The sequence below is a fragment of the Periplaneta americana genome, chromosome 5, assembly GCF_040183065.1.
Source record: "Periplaneta americana isolate PAMFEO1 chromosome 5, P.americana_PAMFEO1_priV1, whole genome shotgun sequence".
Classification (NCBI taxonomy): Eukaryota; Metazoa; Arthropoda; class Insecta; order Blattodea; family Blattidae; genus Periplaneta; species Periplaneta americana.
In genome coordinates, this window is record NC_091121.1 from 97,766,746 (window position 1) to 97,782,297 (window position 15,552).

At 34.7% G+C, this 15,552-nt stretch overlaps 1 long non-coding RNA gene across 2 annotated transcripts; it reads right to left on the bottom strand.

Moving 5' to 3' along the window:
* Nucleotides 1–6,554: 6,554 nt before the first annotated feature.
* Nucleotides 6,555–15,331, bottom strand: LOC138700033 (uncharacterized). 2 transcript variants are annotated; one of them, XR_011332146.1, is made up of 2 exons: nt 14,922–15,331; nt 6,555–8,561 (listed from the first exon to the last, which is right to left on the bottom strand). It is a non-coding gene; the product is annotated as an uncharacterized lncRNA (long non-coding RNA). The 2 variants fall into 2 exon arrangements; XR_011332147.1 differs by lacking the exon at nt 14,922–15,331 and adding an exon at nt 13,956–14,176.
* Nucleotides 15,332–15,552: the final 221 nt, after the last annotated feature.

Sequence of the window (15,552 nt, forward strand, 5' to 3'; positions counted from 1 at the left end):
TTCTGTGTGAGCGAAATTAACTCCTTTATGTTATAAGCACTCCATGATATCATAAAACGGGGTGACTTGTTCTGTTTCGAAACATCAACTTACAAAACGTATCAAGTCTCCCAGCGTATAAAATGGGGTGACTAGATATGCTGGGGGGACTTCATACGTTTCGGTTCTGTAACAACAACTTACAAAACGTATCAAGTCCCCCCAGCATATCAAGTCATCCTGTTTTACGGTATCATTTTTTTTTTCTGGTGGATATATTGGGTGTTTTGTTTATGAAACAGGATGCACACAACTCGCGAGAACAAAGCAAGTAAAGCAACCACTCTGTGAAACCAACATAAAGCAAGACCATAAGGAATGACGCCACCATATTATTATCAGTGATATGCACTATCAAACATGCTGGTACTACTGATTATTGAATGTCGAGTCAATATTTCAGACTCAGTAGTGGTTGGTGGTCAAAATAATGAGTGTGCTACAATCTCTATATCGGACTACTGTATACACTTATATGCATTTATCTTAATTTGAGACTCGCCCAGTGACGAAATATGGAGTTCCTTCCTACTGCAGAACTTGTCAATTACCCTGGTGTTAAACGTTAAATCCCTCGATCCTGAACATTATACTCTTTTCTATTGAAAGTATTGCAAGAGCAGTGAGGCGATCCTGGGACATAGTGTTCCTTAAAAACGTTTTTATGCGTTTCAAGCAACAAAAACATCTTTCTGGCTCAGCAGTGGTCATTGGTGTTGTAACCAAAATATTTAACAACTTCGTTATTTCACAGAATGGATCCTGTGAATTGTTGGAGACTATGTTTTGTAACAATTGAACAGCCATCTATATTTCGGAAGTCGGATCTTCCGTATAGAACTCCAAGTTGTGTCTTTAACATTCTTTTGTTCAGTACAGTATAGCTGTTGACAGCAACTTCAAGTTCGCGTTCAGGAAAATTATGCAAAAAATTGTCAAAAAATTCACTGTTTAACAATTTTGTTGTGTCTAGGTAGCTTAAAGATTGGAAACGATGAGTAGTTTCCTGAATTATGCGGTTACATACCTCTTTGGCATCAATTTTCTGGGATTCAATTTTCCGTCGCTTGCTGACTTGCTGACTGGTAGATGGCAGCAGCAGTCGAACATTTGAATTACCAAATATATTGTACGTAGTTCCGAGTTCCTCCACAAACAAGCATTCTTTCCTTATGCTTTACTTTTGCAATCTCCAAGCTGTATTGTGCTGAAGCTGACTACAGCACTTCCCCGCGTAAAAATAGCCAATCAGAGCAGTTATTTCAGCTTCGCACATGCGCATTAACTGTCTACATTCTCATGTAAGTTTTGAGTAGCACAACGAACCCCCTGAGGCACCAAAGAGCGAAGACTAAACACTCTATAACGCATCATGAACATAACCACGGGAAATTGTCAAATGGCAAATCAAATACTATGGTATTGCAAACACTTTATTTGAGCAAAAATTATCATTGTGCTGTAGCACTGTAGCACATAAGGACGGGCCGCCCCTGTTCAGACTTCATTATTACAGAATCCACCTGAAAAGTATTACTTAAAAGCAGGATTTTCTTAAATCGGGTTTTCTCAAAAGTGGAAATTAATTACATTATTCTTATGGCAATTTGCTGAAACTTAACAGACTGTTCCTTAAAAACAGAAATGTTAAAACGGGGTTTTACTGTAGTAACATTTTTTTTTCAAACTTACATTATTTCTTAATTATTATCATCATCAGCGTCAAGGATTTGGACCATGTTGGTCATTCAAACTCCATTCAAAAACTGGTAATTCCATCATCATCTAAGGCATGCAATTTGTCTGCGTCCATTTAGGTTTCTACAACTCTAGCATGATATGTAGAGTCCATTCTAGATAAGTGATCTTTCCAACGCTGTCTGTAACTTTTAATCTCATTTAATTCATCAACACTTAAACATAATTTTTTTGTGTTACAATTTTAAAATTCAGTGAGCCTGTTATTATTCGGTTGAGAAGTTTTTGTCATCTAGTCTGCTGTAAAAAAATCTGAAAGTTAGAATTTATAAAAGTTATATTACCGGTTCTGTATGGTTGTGAAACTTGGACTCTCACTTTGAGAGAGGAACAGAGATTAAGGGTGTTTGAGAATAAGATTCTTAGGAAAATATTTGGGGCTAAGAGGGATGAAATTACAGGAGAATGGAGAAAGTTACACAATGTAGACCTGCACGCATTGTATTCTTCATCTGACATAATTAGGAACATTAAATCCATACGTCTGAGATGGGCAGGGCATGTAGCACATAAGGGCGAATCCAAAAATGCATATAGAGTGTTAGTTGGGAGGCCGTAGGGAATAAGACCTTTGGGGAGACTGAGATGTAGATGGGAAGATATTAAAATGGATTTGAGAGAGTGGGATATGATGGTAGGGACTGGATTACTCTTGCTCAGGATAGGATGACGGGCTTATGTGAGGGCGGCAATGAACCTCCGGGTTCCTTAAAAGTAAGTAAGTAAGATAGGTATAATACTTGTAGTTCTGTATCTAGGCGTATTGAGTTTCTTGAGTTTATTGAATCTTACATGGACTGCAAACACAACTGCAGTAAATTTAAAGGTAAGATATGTTGTGGATGCATTATCTAATGTAGAATCGAAATAACTTGTTTCATTATAACGTATTTTCCAAAATAAAATAAATTTTTTATTTATATTATGCTGAGATTTCACTGCATTACTCATTTCTCGAGTTTGATTAGGATTTGTATTTATAATGTGAAATTATTATTTTCTAAGTTCTGTTTAGCAGAAATTTTATAAGCCTGATTAATATTTAATATATGTAGCAGTATTGGAGTTTTTAGATTTAGTTTCTTCTCTCTCATAGTATCTCCCCTAGAGATCCAGTGATGGATTTTTCTTCCATTGAGTCCTTGAGATAGTTTTTCGTATAAATAACATCCTGGATATCCATCATAAATCCTTTTGCCAAATAGATTCCTGAAGACAAGCATCTTGTTCCACAGTACTCTCTTGACAGAAGGTTATTCTAATTCGTAGGAGTGTTTTCCATGGAGCAGTTCTTGCTTCCATCTTTGCCACTTAAATTTTGTCGTAACAAATTTATTACCCAGAGAGAGGTTAAGTGGATCTTGTCAACCAGTACGCAAATCTTAAGCATTTTTGAGAGCTCCCATTTTAGAAAAAATAATATTTAATATTATTATATTTATTGAAAACTCTTTCTGCCATATCAGAGTGCCTAAACGACAAAGATTATTGTTGTTGTTATTATTATTATTATTATTATTATTATTATTATTATTATTATTATTATTATTATTAAACCCCTGCAGTGGCCAAGTTGTCAGACCACCTGCCTGTCACGCAACCAGCCCAGGTTCGAGTTCCAGTCAGGTCTGAGATTTTTCAATGAAAAATCCATAGTGACACTTGTGGCAGACAAGATCGCAATTGGGGCTTTTCTCGGGGTTCTCTCGTTTTTCCCCATCTTAGGTATCTACATCATTCCATCACCATTTCGTCTCACCCCTAGCATTCCCTGATTGCTGACTGGTGACACATAGAGGGGACTGCGTAGGGACAAGAGGGGTTGCCTGCTCGAAACCTGGCTATGCAGCAAACCTTAGTGTAGTCAACCGGTGTGGGTTTGGGAATGCGCCTAGCTTGAGGATTAGTGCAATAGATCGTAAAAGGTCGCAGTGCTGGGCCATAGTGCCCCCTTCCCGTAAATTCCATCCCATTATTATTATTATTATTATTATTATTATTATTATTATTATTATTATTATTATTTGTTATTATTATTGACTACTGTTTAGCCAGTTTGCAATTATACAATATGTATTTGGGCAAGTACCATATTAACATTCTACATAGTCAAAATTGGTTTAAAGTATTTTACAATTTATTTTCTTGGGCATTTCAGTCCTCTCATATCATTAAATTAGTAATATAAAATTCATATTATAAGCCATGAATATAGATAAAGGTATCAGTTTTATTATAATGGTGTCAAGTCAACATTTTGGAACATTCTATCTCTATTTGATTAATATAAATGGGATAGATATGTAGCTGCTAATACAAACTATTGCCCAACAGATGTGGATGCTGTCATATTAGTGTGAACAATCCTCCCACATGACCTTTCCTGATCCCTTGAAGAGATGGATTGAGTTCCTGCTTTCTGTGAGTGCTAAGATTAATATTTTGAGCTGAAATTAAGGAGAGTGGTTGTGCTTTCATATGTATAGTGAAGTGGTGCATGCATATTACAATGGACTATCAGTAAATTTGCTTAACATACATCCTTAATGTACCCTTTGTTGGAAAATATTTTTGAAATGCATAGTAATATTTTAATGAATTGTAAAATTATACAATGAATATTGCCTTGTTAAATGACACTAAGTTTCTTCCCAGAGACTACCATTTGGAAAACATTTGTAGTAGACTATCGTTAGAGAGCTAAATTTTGTATTGTTTGCATATATTATTTAAACCTGTTTGTGTAATAACTTCAGTGTTGAACAACGTGAGAAAGTGAAATAGGCCTAAATATTTTTTCTAGGATGAGGAATTTCGATATGGTTACAAATCAAGAATATAGGCTATTTGAGAGCATAATGTGAGAAGAAGATAATATTTTAGGTTTCCAAATGTAAGGCCATCAAACTTTGAATTTATGAAAGATGATACATATATTATTTCTTTTTTAACAATATGTTGAAATATCATACAATTTCATATCAGACATTCACTCTGTTAGTTTGCTTTGTATTTGAAAGTTGTACACAGTATTCGTAGTTTTGTACTCTTTGAGAACTGCCATAAAATGGGGTAATACAGATCACTTTGAATAGTTTTTTAAATAACTTTCTCAGAATTAGGTTTAAATGAATTTAAAAATGGGTTATCTAGGTTAATAGTTTCTTTACTTTAACATTTTACTACATATTTTAAGCAATATCTATACTAATAATAAATCTGTAGCCAAAATTTTTCTGGTAATTTTCGATTTTCCAAAAATAATTGGTGTTAACATGTATAATTAACCATCCTGAAACCGAAAATCGCTTTTTTGAAATTTTTGTTTGTATGTCTGTCTGTCTGCCTGGATGTTTGTTATCTTTTTACGTGATAATGGCTGAACCGATTTATATGAAAATTGGAATATAAATTAAGTTCATTGTAACTTAGATTTTAGGCTATATGGCATTCAAAATACTTTATTTAAAAGGAGGGTTATAAAGGGGCTTGAATTAAATAAATCGAAATACCTTCCTTATTAATTTTCATGAAAAATGTTACATAACAAAAGTTTCTTTAAACATAATTTCCGATAAGTTTTATTCTATACAAAATTTTGATAGGACTGATATTTAATGAGATAAATGAGTTTTAAAATTACAATAACGCCATCTAAGGCGCTGTACTGAAATAAAAACAAATGACTTCGTCTATAGGGGCCTTGGACAACAACAATCGAAAGCTATTAAACATAGCCTACAGGGAATGTTTCTGTGTTTGTATGAAGTAATATCGGAAGTTAATTAATTGTTTAATTATTATTTCACCATTGGAAAGTATAGTTTCTCTAGATGGACATAATTCTACAATGTTATTACAGTAACTTCTGAAACATATAGCAAGTAATATAAAGTATACACATTAAAACTAAAAGATATGTCAATCTTCATTAAACTATGGTTGCATGTAATAACAATTAAGAAATATGTTAAGGGAATTGTCATTGCACCAAATGATTGCTCTCTGGACCAAAATTACCGCATTTTAATTATTTACATACAATTTAAATTAAGTAACATATTAAATTATTTATCCTTCTATCAAACACGAATGTTCCCTGGATCAAACGTCCTATTTTAATTATGTAATTACTTTATATTTATTTCTAACAGGTGCAGCAGACCGCACGGGTACGGCTAGTAATATTATATATCTAGACATGTAACTAAACTTGTTTTCATTTTGTTATTATTATTAACTGTATATTGTTCCTGTACTTCTGCTATCTAATACTGGTTGAGTGGAAGAGAAGGCGGCACCCCCCCCCCCCTTCCCTATTCGAACATACAAGAATAAAGTCGTGCCATGAATTAAAAAAAGGATAAAATGGGACTAAAGTTAATGAAAAGAGACAATTAACATCCTTTTATAGTTTTATTGAGACAATGGGACCCAAGTCTAAAAGGGATGTCTGGTCACCCTAATCTATAAAATTAGCAATTATTGTAGATTAACTTCCTTTTATATATTGGTTTTACTATCAAGTATTTGAGTTTTTCTGGGGAAAATGATACATTGCATAAATAGTTTAAAGAAGACAATATTTTAGAACAGATTTTTAGAACTCTATTTGGTATTTCATCATATCCATGTAAATTGTTCGTTTTCAGGTGTTTTTTTTACATATACATAATTTCTGCTGCAGTAGTGGGAATATATCTACGTGAAGGATTTTTGTAATACGCCTATTTACAACAGATTGTAAAATAAAAAACTGACTTTGTTCCAACATTTATTTATCTCAAAGAATATTAAAACCTTTATGTCTGTGTATATAATTAAAACTATTACTTACAAAATATATAATACAGACTTTACGAAATATTCTAATTTCAGTTATTTCATGAAAGCTTATCTTTATTTGTTCCTCAATTTTCTTAAACTTAACTATTAGGTCTGTTAATACACTGAAACAAATCAAGCTGATTAAATGAATCAGTATTAATATCAGTCACAATTTTTGTGATATTCAAGTTTGTCATAATTTCGCAATATTTATAATTGGACGTACCGTTTGATTTTAAAATGATGTGATTTGTGGATTCACAATGGATCTGTAGAGAACTAATTTTGTTTAAAAAGTTTTTTTTTTTTTTAATTTCCTACAAGGTTGATTTTCATGACTAATTATGTTTTAACAAATACTGATTGAAATAATTTTCAATTTGATGCTTAGCAATTAGCTTAAAGGAAAAAAGAAATATGTCAGTACAACGTAATACATTTTATAAGACAACTCATATATAAATAGTTCCTTGTTGAATTACTGATATTAAGTTGCCCTCTTACCTGATGTATAGCACTGTTCCCACTGATAGGAATGTTTCCGTGTAGCAGTATAATGAAGTTTTGTTCACCTAATATATAATGATACCCCTAAAAGGAACACTTGTTCCCAAAACATCAGATACACTGGTTTAATTTGTTGCATAAAAAGTCAATATTTCACTGTTGTGAAAATGAATCCACTTGCTTCTTACAGAAGTCCCTTCTGTTCAAAATAAGGAAGTAACTTTTCGTATGCTCTCCTCATTAAAGGATCAGCATAAACAATTGACAGAGGATTAACTCCATTTGTTACATGTGAGAAATCTTCGATTTTGTCAACATCCTTAGGGTCCACCAATACAAACCAGAGCTTAGAACAAGCTGTGATTACTGCAAACGGTTCTGTGGCTTCTAGCTGCTGTTTTAGCTGTGGTAATGTGATTAAGTCTGGGTCACAGTTCAAACTTCTGAGGCAATCACTGAGTTGAACATGATACTCTTCCACCAGAGTATCCATATGTTGAAAGAGAACATCTTCACGTAAACTTAAATAAAAAAAGAAGTTCAATTCAATTGCAGGAAAAGTGAAGCGGGAGAGTTGAAAATCCACAAATGTCACATCAACAGGTTTTCCAGTTGAGCTATATTTGAAGAGAAGATTATTCACCCAAACGTCTCCATGGTTCAGAACAGACATGCACTGCTTACTTGGTTTATTTAGTTCTATCATACGAGTTGTTGCTGTGTCGGCCACTTTCTGTATTTTATCAGCAAAATGTTGGTATCCTTGCCATTTTCTAACTTCAGAAATAAGGGCAGAGAACTGAGTCTGAAAGTAATCATCAACAGATTCACGCTGTGATTCAATATAATGACCTTCTTTGTAAACATCCATGCTTTTGGGATCATGCATAAATAACACTATAGATAATGCATGAAACTGAGCCAAAGTTTTTACAACCAATAAGGAATGAGTGAGATCGAGTCGACATCGCCTATCAGCCAACATAAATCCTTTTTCCTTTAGGTCTTCAAGAACTAAGGTATTTGATCTTGGGCAACTGAAATAATGTGGAGCAAACATCTTTCTAGGCTTATCAGGCATTTTTTCTCTCATTATTTGGTACATAGCAGGTAGAGTTACCTGATACATAGATAATTCTTTAATAAATGCATTGGACTTTACTGAAAATTCTAACTGAGATTCTCTTAATGGTTGACTTTTAATAATTAGTGACAATTTTTTAGCTTCAGTATTTCCCTTTCTGTCACTTTTTGTGAATTCCACAATAATATTATTAAGAAGGCTTAAATAGCCACCACCTTTTATGCCAGTGTCTTTTTCATATATTCTTGTTATGGAGATCTCTGCATTAGGTGACTGCCTTTGGATTACTGACTCTACAAAGTTTTCGTCAAGCCATGCAGGATTGGATCTGAGTTCCATGTTTCAACTGAAAATAAATGATATGAGTATATATTAAGCATGTCTTGTAGAAAGAGTGGGCTGCGATTTCAAGGGGGGCTAAGGTTAAACTACAAGGGCTGTAAAGCTGATGGAGGAGAAGAAGAAAACACATTAAGCATTATATGATACATTTTGAGATATAGCTGTGCTGCGTAAAAGAAGAATGCTGGCTCAACTTTGTCATACACACATAACAAAAGAAAAATATAAAATTTGTGCATTTAAAAGTTTCTCTGTCAGATAATATTGAACTAATTAGTTTCAAAACAGAAATTGCATACTTTTTTTTAATAAAATACATATAACTGTATTTATAAGAAAGCAATCAACAGAGATCAAGAATGGACAAACACCACCTTATAGAATGCCAAAAGCTGAATAAGAGCTTACAACAAAATAAGAACTTCTGTGATTTATATTGGGAAATAAGATATCAAATGAGTTAAAATATCCAAGTGATGGAGCCTTTGGAAACCAAACAACCATATTTATAAGAAACAGGACAAAAGTCCTATTAATCTGGTTCATGATAATGATGACGCAAATGCAGTTTTAAATGAAGCAGCTTGTCCTAAAGAAATCAGTAAACAAGTTAATACCAGTAATTTATTTTCCCTAACCTGTTAATCATTTCATTGTCTTGTAGTAATCGACAATTGCTGTTATGAACTTTTGTCTAAGTTTCCTATAAATTTGTTAAAAGCAGTGCATAGGAGGATAATTTGCTTTTCTTACAAATTATAATTTTTTTGTTAATCTAGATATTTGATAACTGATATTGTATTAAAACTGGTTATAGCAAAATCCTAAGACAGCACTTTAAATAATCACTTTTAAGAATAGGTCCAGTTTTTTGTGTCTGAAAATCTGGTAACCCTACTGATATCACACTACAACAGCAAATAGTGAGATAGTCATGAGTATACTCAAGAGGGTTAAAGCCTGTTTAAGGAACTCCATGACGAATCATCACCTGCGTAACATTAAGTATTTTAGCAATAGGAAAATACTTCTGGAGAGCTGTTCTCTGATGCTGCCTTTCTTGAGGTCATTGACACATTCGCAACAAAGAACTAATGGATGGAGTTGGTTTACAAGACTGTTTCGGTGAGTGTCAACAATGTTTTAAAAAAATTGTTATTTTAACATTGATATTGATTTCATTATTTAAATTTAAACTTTATTTAAAAGAGACCCATTTTATAAAATGCAAGAGTTTCTCCCTCTGTGTTTTCTCTGACACTGAGGTATTTAAAATATAGTGTTCCCATTTTTTGTATCTCGTGCCACATTTCTGCAATCAGCACACAATAAAACACAATTATAGATATTTACCATGACTAATACGCAGAAAATTAACCCTGAAGCACTCTTGAATTCAGACTTGATCAGTGGTATCAGGTTTTCCCCCTCTACCACTTGAAGGAGAATTGCTGGATAATTTTCAAGCTTTGAACCTCGGATTCATTTTGCCTTCATTAATTTCAACTTCATCTATCATCTTCAATAGTTTCAGGTCAACCAGGATATCCAGCAGACGTGGTGCCATGATTCGTCTACAGATGTCATTTGTCTGGAGGACCTCATAGATCCCAGGGAGGTGGTGCTTTCACAAAGGACTACAGCAGACCAGGGAGCTACCGGAGTTTCCTACATCCTTTTCTGTTAATCCATCCTTTCCTCTATATTCTGTCTCTAGCCTCTGCACAAACTCACGCTCCTTTTTCCTTACATCACTTGTTATTGATGAAACAGCATCTTCTATGATAGGTTTTATCTCGCTTAAACTAGATTTTATGTTTCTGCTTTCAAGTTTTCTTTCACCAATCCCACACATACTTAATAGGACCAAGGTTGCAATGATATGGTGGCAATTGCATACTGTATGACCGTGTCTGGAGGATGCAGTCAACTATATAATTAAACTCCAGTTTATTCTTTTTCACAATTTCCAACAGCTCTGCTTTTGTTACATCTTCATTGCAGGGGCGTATTTTGCGGACTACCGGGGCTACCGGCGGTAGCCCAAGGAAATTACAAAAGAAAAAGTTTATAATATAACTTAATGTAATAATTTTGTATTATTAGTTTTACCATAGTAATTAAAATTAAAGTAATTGTTAGATTTATATGCGCTCTCTGCTCTCGAAAAGAAACAAGTTGTCAAGGCAGCATTGCTGGAGAAACCGCTTGCTACGTGAGGTAGCCTGTGACCGTACCGCGCACGCTGTCCGCACAACTGCCCGTCCTCCCGCTCTCTTCTGTTTCCATCATGCAATGTAGGCCGCTCTCGTGATCGGTTTCTTCGCAGGCGCGAAGCAACAGTACGCTTAGCACGCTAGCTCATGAATGTAATTGTGTTCTTGCAGTGCAGTATTTTAAATTTGTGATTTGTTCGAATGTCTAAGAGTTATATTAATTGTGAATTATTAAGTTTTTAATTTCCCAATTAAGTGATATTGTGAAAAATATGGCAGAACAAGTTTCTGGAGAGGTTTGTGTTGAAAATGACTGTGTAATAGAAGGTTTATTAAAAGTGCCTTTTAACCGTCGTAACATACAACGAGGAAGTTGAAATTGTGAAAATGGAAAGACCAACTCCTGAGTTAAATTTGTCCATGGACGTAAAAGAAAAACAGCGTGAGTACACACGCCATTTCACTTCAACATCATATGGTAAGTGGAATTGGTTGTGTGGTAGTTCTAAACTGTCTAAACTATTTTGCTGGCCATGTTTGTTATTTAGCCGCGAAACTAATGTGTGGTCAAAAGAGGGTTTTCTAATATCAACTCCCTTCGAACGGCAGTCCTAAAACACGACAAATCAAAAGCTCATATTTGTAGTAGCATGAACTTTGCAAACTTTGGGTAGACAAGAATTGATTTACAGCTAGATAAGCAAAAAGCTCTACATATCAACCAACACAATGCTCCTGTGGAAAAAAAATCGGGAGATTTTACTGCGTCTTATTAACGCAGTCTGCTTTCTAGGAAAACAAGAATTGGCTTTTCGGGATCATAATGAGAGTGTGGAATCAGACAATAGAGGAAATTATATTGAATATTTAAGTTCCTTAAGTGAATTTGACCATTTACTGGCCAATCATCTTGAGAGTTCAACAGTATTTCGTGGTACTTCTCCCGCAATTCATAATGACTTAATATTTGATATAAGTGGGGTTATGATAAAGAACATAAAATCTGAAATAGAAGAAGCACCTTTTGCGGCCATTGTTGTTGATGATACAAATGTCTGCTCTAATCAGAGTCAATTGTCCACTGTTTTAAGATACGTCGATAGTACTGCCAATGTTCAAGAACGGTTTATAGGATTCACAAATGTCAGTTCGGGCAGAACTGCTGCTGCTTGGTTTCAGAATGTGGAAGGTGTTATAGCAGAATACAATGTCGGCAATAAGTTAATTGCACAGACATACGATGGCGCTTCAGTTATGGCGGGAAATATTAATGGCTTAAAAACAAAAGTTCAAGGAAAGTATCCTCAAGCACTATTTGTCCATTGTTACAGCCATGTTCTCAATTTAGTTTTGCAACAAACTACTTCATCCATTCCAGAATGCCGCATTTTTTTCAAAACACTGTCGGGTTTAGCTGCATTTTTCTCATCATCTCCTAAAACTCAAGAATTTATGAAAAAGAAACTCCCAAAAGTAGCACCAACTAGATGCAATTTTACATCTCGGCTTGTAAATACAGTAAAGGAATACAGAGAACAACTGACTGCTTTCTTTGAAAATATCATTTGTAATGACTCTGAAGAAAACTGGGTTGATGATGTAATTGTGCAGGCTCAAGGATATTTGTATTTTTTTCACACTGTTTCAGAATATATTTCTTCTTGAAGTCTATGCTAGAGTGTTCGCACATACAGATGTGCTCTACAATATTCTTCAGACAAAAAGTCTAGACATAGCGTACTGCTTGCTAGAGGTATAGAAGTTAAAAAATACTATATTCGAGTTCAGACGTAGTGGGTTTCCGTCCATATGGAGTAATATGGAAAATGAAAATTCTTCAGCCTATACAATGGAACTACCATTAAAGCGAAGAAAAGGAGATGATGAATTGAAATACAGGCAGCTATACTACAGCATACTAGATCGTATGCACATGGACATTACTGACAGATTTTCTGATTATGGAAAGCTTCAGTTCACATATCTCCTAGATTCTCAAAAATTTTCTGCTTATAGAGAAAACTTCCCGAATGAGGCACTAAACAAATTATTTCAGTCCTATAACAGTCACTTTGATTAAGTACGTTTGAAAAATGAATTAAGTGTAATATATTCAGCAGAAGTCTTTGATTTTTCGAACAAACCTATCCATGAAATATTATCTCCCATATATGAAAACCAGCTGAACCAAGTTATTCCTGAAGTCCTTAAATTGGCAACATTAATTGTGACAATACCAGCTACGTCAGCATCGGTAGAAAGAACATTTTCTGCGTTGAAGAGACTAAAATCCTACTGTAGATCAACTCATACACAAGAACGTTTATCCGGCTTGGCACTGATGTCCATTGAAAAGTAATTTCTACAGAAACTTCGCAAGTGGCCCAACTGTAATTTCAATGACGAAGTCATCAAAGTATTTTCGTCCCAATCAAGACGTCTGGAATTCATATATAAATAGGTAAGGGACTTTAAAGTATATTTTGTGTAATAATAGGGTCAGTGGTAGCCCAGGCCCTTAAACCAGTATACGCCACTGCTTCATTGATTGTATATCATTGAATTTCAGCCATTGTTGAATTTTTGCCTTCTTGTTTGCAGTACATGTGAAAGCAGGTCTGCCCATAGTAATTGTGGCCTCTCCCCCCGCAAACATTTGTCAAGGACCTCCCCCCCCCCACCAATATGTATATTCTATAATATACCTAATGCAGTACTAAGACAAGCTAAGGAAATTTTATTACAATGTCCTCACAAAGAAGGAAATAACACTTCAATAGTAGCCTACTTCTTAAAACTTGTCGAAAATATAATTTACTATTTTAATAAAATCAGTCTTCAATCAACATTGAATGGGAAGTGTTAGCAGAACTGTGTCGAATGCAGATGCTTACACGTCAGTAGAGGTTCATTCATCTTAAGTGGAACATACAGTCAAAAATAATATTTCAGTATGAATAATAAAGGAAAATAGTAAGAATTAAATAATTTAGAAAGTCGTGGAAGTGCTGTGAAGAAAGCAAGATGGTTGTGGACATATTATTATTATTATTATTATTGCAGTAGCGAAGCATCAGGGTAGGCAGGGTAAGTTGAGCTTTCCCAAACATTTTCTAAGAAGGGACAAGATCAATTTAGAATTTAGTTAATTAAAAACAGGATAGTTTCCGCTTTTCATTTACCTTTTAGCCTAGATCACTATTTCCGAGCCCGAGCTTACCAAAAAACTGTGTCACACTTCGCTATAGGTACTAATATTATGTAGCCTACAGTACCGACTCTTGGAGGTTCATTCATTCATTTATTTTATTCCATAGATCTTACATGAGCAATGAAGCTTTAAGATTGGAACATGTCAACATTTTACAATATTACAATTACAATTTTTACAAATTTTTATAGTATTACAATTTAGTAATTTTCTACAATTTTTACAATTTTGTACAATTTTTTTTACATTTTTTTTTTACATAGTTTCATAGTGTGATTCACATGATATTCGTAAAGGGATTGACACGCTACTCAGAGGCGTGGCCTTTCGTCTCTTCTTAGTATCTCAGACTGCTGATGTCAGAGAGAAGGGCGCAAGTTCAAGCCTCATCCCAGCGAGTTTCTTATTTCCTGAATAACGTTAAAATGGAATTTTACAGTCTTGGGACCGATGTTTCAGTTTGTTTAACAAAAAGTTTTAACTGATAAGACTAAGAGTTGGACAGAAATAAATTATTCCACATAATATATGATCTAGATCATATAATATATGATCTAGGATTATATCCACTTTTTTGTTAAACTGAAACATCTGTCCCAAGCAACGCTGTGCTCGTTGGTCCCAAGACTTGATTTTTTTATTTAGGTTATGTTTGGTTTCCTCAGGGTTTACGTATAATTCTTGGGTCCAAGGAGGGTTTTTTTTTTTTTAGTTTGGTTTAGCCAGAGTACTTTTAGTTTGTTTACGTAATTTTCGGTTTCATTGGCTTAAATTAGTTTTGATTTTGCCACAGCTTGACAGTTCCTGTCACCACCCTACACAATTTCAACCCTTATCAATAAGTTATAATGATGCGCCATGCACCCCAATATAACAAGTAAAAATACTTTTGTCTTGGAATTACTAAATTCGAATCAGAAATGAGTTCATAGCTTACGATGTGTGGTCCAGCTCAATAATTCGATACCGGTAATCGTAACATAGAATTATGTTTCCAAATGGTATTCACAATACAAAATTAAATATGTTTTCTAGAGATGGGTAAAAAATAACACAACAGTTATTTTGGAACTGTTCCGGTCTCGGAACTGTTGCAAAAATGAACAGTAGGTCGGAACCTCCTGTTCCGAAATAACAGTGTTCCGACTCCGAGCTGCTCACTTGCCCAGCTGTTGCGGGCTCGCAGTACCGCGTTGCACAGGGTATGTTCCGACTCTCTCGGAACTGTTGCAAAAATGAACAGTAGGTCGGGACCTCCTGTTCCGAAATAACAGTGTTCCGACTCCGAGCAGCTCACTTGCCCAGCTGTTGCGGGCTCGCAGTACCGCGTTGCACAAGGTATGTTCCGACTCCGAGATAACAGTCGGAACGTCGGAGCTTGTTCCGATGAACCGACAGCTGCAGTTACACTGTTCTCGTTGTGCTTTATGTTATACTTGGAACTTCGTTGGATGAAGTTGGTACTTGAAACTCTCACGTGGTTGGAGGGGGGCGCATGGAAATTGAAATCCTTGCGGTGGCGCGAACTTTAATATCAACATTTGTAAGACTGGCCAATCATCTGTAAT